The sequence below is a fragment of the Triticum dicoccoides genome, chromosome 4B (assembly GCF_002162155.2).
Source record: "Triticum dicoccoides isolate Atlit2015 ecotype Zavitan chromosome 4B, WEW_v2.0, whole genome shotgun sequence".
NCBI classification, from domain to species: domain Eukaryota; kingdom Viridiplantae; phylum Streptophyta; class Magnoliopsida; order Poales; family Poaceae; genus Triticum; species Triticum dicoccoides.
In genome coordinates this window covers 632,086,660-632,092,586 of record NC_041387.1, presented here as the reverse complement: position 1 = coordinate 632,092,586, position 5,927 = coordinate 632,086,660, and positions in this window count along the sequence as shown.

Sequence of the window (5,927 nt, the reverse complement as noted above, 5' to 3'; positions counted from 1 at the left end):
AGAACCCCTTCTTGGACTGATCCATATTGAACATCTTCAATATCTTATCAAGGTATGTGCTCTGTGAAAGACCGATGAGGCGTCTTGATCTATCTCTATAGATCTTGATGCCCAATATATAAGCAATTTCTCCAAGGTCCTTCATTGAAAAACACTTATTCAAGTAGGCCTTTATGCTTTCCAAAAGTTCTATATCATTTCCCATCAATAGTATGTCATCTACATATAATATGAAAAATGCTACAGAGCTCCCACTCACTTTCTTGTAAACGCAGACTTCTCCATAAGTCTGCATAAACCCAAACGCTTTGATCATTTCATCAAAGCGAATGTTCCAACTCTGAGATGCTTGCACCAGCCCATAGATGGAGTGCTGGAGCTTGCACACCTTGTTAGCATTCTTAGGATCGACAAAACCTTCTGGTTGCATCATATACAATTCTTCCTTAAGGAAACCGTTAAGGAATGCCGTTTTGACGTCCATTTGCCATATCTCATAATCATAGAATGCGGCAATTGCTAACATGATTCAGACGGACTTCAGCTTTTCTACGGGTGAGAAGGTCCCATCGTAGTCAACCACTTGAACTTGTCGATAACCTTTAGCGACAAGCCAAGCTTTATAGATGGTCACATTTCCATCTGCGTTAGTCTTCTTCTTAAAGATCCATTTATTTTCTATGGCTTGCCGATCATCGGGCAAGTCTGTCAAAGTCCATACTTTGTTTTCATACATGGACCATATCTCGGATTTCATGGCTTCAAGCCATTTGTTGGAATCTGGGCCCGCCATCGCTTCTTCATAGTTCGAAGGTTCACTGTTGTCTAACAACATAATTTCCAGGACAGGGTTGCCGTACCACTCTGGTGCGGAACATGCCCTCATGGACCTACGAAGTTCAGTAGCAACTTGATCCGAAGTTCCTTGATCATCATCATCATTAACCTCCTCTCTAGTCGGTGCAGGCACCACAGAAACATTTTCCTGAGCTGCGCTACTTTCCGGTTCAAGAGCCGCTCCTGCGACTGTCTCGTCCATCGCGCCCCGCCGCCACCGTCTACCCTCCTAGATCTGCTTCCGCACCGCTGACAGCCATTGCTACCGCAGCACCGTCAAATTCTCAGCAGATGCATACACGGCGCCGCACCAGAGGCAGTACTCTTTCGTATCTGCTCAACTTATTTATTGCAGCAAGAAAATAGATTGCCACTGCTTTACTCTGATTTCTTGTCCTGGTTGCGAAGTTGCCTTTGTCCGGTTTGCACCTTCAGATCCGCCATGGCACGCTCAACACTACACTCCCAATGCTTATGGTTTTCCCCTTTTATATTCCACACTAGTTAAATCACGGTAGACTAAATTTCAAAATTGGGTTAGTCGATTTTACAGAGCTCGCCGGAGTTGGCCGGTGCGAATGAAGGGGCTCGGGTGGTTGTGGGGCCTCGCCGAACAAAGAAAACTCGACGCGGGTGGGGGTGGGGGTGGAGAGGAACACAGGCGATGGGGGCGGTGGTCCGGCCGGCGGCCCGTGCGGTGTTCTGTATGGGAAGAATCAGAGACGAGGAAGAAGAAGGGTTAGGAGACGTAGGATATTCATCCAACCGCCTGAAATGGTCAAGAGACAGCTAGGAGTTGCGTTCTTAATGCGCTCTGGTTCATCATGTGTGGGCACTACGCAACCAACATTTTATTATCCAAAATCTACTTGCTCTTCTTTACCATGTTCCTCTTCCGTTCTTCTTTAATATGCACTCTCTCCGTTCTTAAATACAAGTCTTTGTATAGATTCCACCATGGACTACATATGGAGCAAAATAAGTGAATCTACAGTCTAAAATGTATCTGGATACATCTGTATGTGATCCATAGTGGAAATCTCTACCAAGGCCTATATTTTGGAACGGAGGGAGTATGATAGTAGTACAGTATATTCCTTGTACTGAAGATGAGCAGGGACATTTGCAGTGTAGAGGTCTATAGGGTCGGTTGTGATGGACACTTTGAGCCTCTTTGATTCGTAGGATTTTGTAAACATAGGAATAGGATTTGTAGTGACCTGCCCACTTGAATCCTATAAGAATAGCAAGGAAATGCGGGGAGCTGTGTCGCCTTTGAGAGTTACACTGATATTAACAGTACCGCACCTTCAGTTGAAGAGAACTGGTATCCGAAGCCTTTCTAGCCGTACCGGCAGTACTAGCACATATATTCCAGCAAGTTCCACTTTGCTGATTTTACTCTGATGCTTACGGTTTTCCCCGTTATATCTACACTATGATCTGTGTAACTGCTTTGTGTCGCACTAGCAGCAGTCCACTCTTGAAGCTAAACACTGCAATGACTTACAAAATTGGCACCAAGGCATTGAGTGCCATTCTGGATGCAATGAAACTCATACGCTCCCCACCTGTTGATTCTTGTTCAGAATATCATCCTAATGACTATTCTAACCTCGAGGAGTCAAAGGCATATGGCCTGTCCTGCTCACCCATCAAGGTGCTTGTTCTAATTTGGCAAGATTTTATTGATTGCGCGTATCTTGCATATGTTGTCTTGCATTTATTCTACTTTGTTGCACCGCCATCTGCTTAGTTTACTCATCATATAACTCGAGATGCCATGCCCATCCATTATCAATACATATTCCATTTGTCATCATATCATGTTTTTTCACTCAAATGTTGTTCTTGTGCATCAGACATCAAAAAGGAAGAGGGTGATTGCCGAACCTGAAGGAGCACCAGCAAAGTCCTTGAAAAACGTGGTGGTGCCGGAGAAATCAGATAGCACCCTACTTATATTGGCTATACAACTAGTGACACAAAACGTATGACCGACTCCAGCAGACTGTACCCATACTTCACTGGCCACACCACTAGCCCCACCATACAGGACCTGCACTCCAGCAAAAGGTATACCGGTTTCATTTGCCATAGCACCAGCAGTACCACAGAAAAATCCCACTCCAGCAAAAAGTACAGCAAGTCCACCGGCCGAAGACATATCCCAACTGCAGAGATGGCCAATTCCTGTAGATAGGAACCCCATTCCATTTATTCCCAGTTTAAAAGACAATGCTTTCAATGTTGTTAGGGACTACGTGCATATATTCCCATCATGGGAAGATTATAGTGAAGACAAACACCATTTTCACATCTTCCTGTCCAACTTACGTGTAAGTGCTATTATTCATGGTTATTATTTTCCTGTTTTCTGCTGATTGAACACATCAATAATTTACATTACATTGTTGTAACTAGGCGAGGGTCAATATGGATAGTCATGACGAGCAAAGCTTGCTTGTGCTTTTCAAGGAAGCATTGCAGCAGTATCGGTGTTACCTGAGGAAATCACACTTTGATGGCAAGTCTATAAACGAATTTCCGGTGAAATCTCCTATGCTAAATTTAGAAGACATTGAATGGAAAAACCTTGTTATGCACTGGTCTCGTTCCCAGGATGAGGTACTGTCTATGAAATCACATGACAATTTGAACTTCTACTTTTCCGCATGTGCCTTATGGATCTTTTTTGCAGGAAATCTGCTCGAAGAAGCATTCCAGTTTGAAAAGAACGACAGGATATCACAAATATGTTGCCCGCTGCTTTGCTCTTGTTAGTACCTGTTGTCCTGTATCACTATACTTGCATACATACCTGGTTCATTATGTGACAGCAGTATGCATGATAACTTGCTTATCAATTGTTCGCTCCAAATTATCTGATCTGTATGAATGGTTACATTAGTGTAGAATATATCCAATGCCAATGGTATGCGAGTAGCACGCGCTAGTTTACCCAGGTTCGGGGCTCTCCGCAGAGATAACACCCCTACTCCTGCATGTCTGAGTATATCTGGTATATCTGGTACAGAGTGCTCCTTGAGTTGTATCTTTGGTCAGTGCCATAGGCATCTGACTTTGTATATGTGGGTGGCCGGGTAGGCAAGGATGCTCTAGTGGCCGAATGGCTTATGGCCAGGAGTGTGTGTGTGAGCTTCCTAGCCCCTGGGAGTCCATCCCCTGGATGGATGGATGTGCCCATTTATAGTGTGAGGTAGCTTAGTATGTAAGCTAGCTAGTGGCATGGGGGGTATGGGTGAGTGTCATGCTTGTCTCCTGGGTCACTTCATGAATAGTGCCCAGGGACAAGTGACACTGTACATGATGGCGTCGTGGTACGGTTGTCTTGTCCGCGATATGGCCGTCTTGTCAAGGTCTTGTCGATGTCGCTTCAGGCTGCAGTCGGCAGCCGGCTGGTTGGCGCAGTCGGCAGCCGACTGGTTGGTGCAGTCGGCAGCCGGCAGCCGGCCGGGCAGGGCAGTCGGACGGGGAGCCGGCAGGAGCGACCGGGCAGTTGGACTGAGGGGCTTTTCTAGCCCCGATGTCTTGAATAATTGTCTTGCCGTCTTCGGAGTACCCGTCGCCAATTACTCCAACAGTAGCCCCCAAGCCTCCGGGCAACTTGGCAAAGTTGGGCGGAGGTTTTTTGGCGAGTATTCATGGAAATGATCATAAAAAAGACAAAGTTAGTCCATGCAGATATATCAAATGATTGCTTTTAGCATTGCAAGTTTTATGCGGAGGGTGCCGACTCAGTTTCGTCCGAGCCCCCTTAATCTTTTTCGTGTTCCCTCCGCTTTTTGGCTTGTGCTCTCGCTCCCCGAACAGCCGCTCTGTGGTCTGTGGCTGAGAGTGGGCCGCGAAGTGGAGTGTACAGTACTCGGACTCTGAGAGCGGATTTAACCGAGCAGATACTCATAAAGGAAACGGTCGGGTCGCCCGAAGCGTTTTTCTTCCCGGACGTTTTTCACGTGGGTGGCCTCCAGCGTTCACTCTTGCCAGTCGGACAGCCGCTCTGTGGTCTGTGACTGAGAGTGGGCCTTTGGTACCGCGCACGCTACTAAGCCGTCTGCAGGAACTAACGTCTCAGGCCAAGCGGCCAGCCCCCGGGCCAACTCTGGCTAGCGCCGGGGTGAATGGTGATGCAACTGTAATAAAAATGCGGAGATAGCCCCCGAGCATCGCTCGGGATTATCCGTGCTTGCGTGATGCAGAAATATGCGGGTGAGGAGCTCACATTGATTTTTGTGTAGTCGTAGTCGTTGAAGACAGCCGGCGCGACTCGGCGCTTGCGGAGCGCGCCGGCGCACCCGCTGGGTGTAGCCCTCAAGCCCCCGGGTGCTCGAAGGGACATCCCGGTCGGTCAGGCTCGACCGGCCAAGCGGCGAGGCATCTTGCAATGCCCTTTTTCTTCTTTTTCTCTCCTGCCGGCTGCTGGCAGCCGGACAAAACTCTTCACTTGTCTGCAATCTTCGCGGGGGCGCGCCAGCGCACCCGCTGGGTGTAGCCCCCAAGATTCGGGCTGACTGCTGGGCAGTCGGGCCGGATCTTCCATCGATGACTTTGTCTTCTTTTCCTCGCGGGGGCGCGTCAGCGCACCCGCTGGGTGTAGCCCCCGAGATTCGGGTCGACTGCTGAGCAGTCGGGCCGGATCTCCCGACAACTACTTTGTCTTCTTCTTCTTTTTTGCAAGTCGACTATGGGCAGTCGGCCTCCTTTTTCCAGCCGGCCACTAGTCAATCGGCCTCTTCTCTTTCTTTCTTCATCTTTTCTCCGACTCCCCGTGAGCAGTCGAACCCCACCTTTTCTCTCTCTTTTTTTCTTTTTCTTTCTTCAGCACCCAGCATCTCTCTTTTTGTTAGCACAACCGGGGCCAACTCTTTCTTCTGTCCTTGTTCTTTGCTTCTTCCCCAGCCCGAGCAGCAGGGCAACCGCAGATGACGCGCGACTAGTGACCCGGAGCCGGACCCGGCCAGGCGCGGGCGGCGACCCGGAGCCGGCTTGGGGTGAGCGAAGCCGGACCGGGCTAGGCACGGGGCGGCACCGGGGGCCCGGGCGAGCCGGCACGCGGGCAGGCGGAGAGG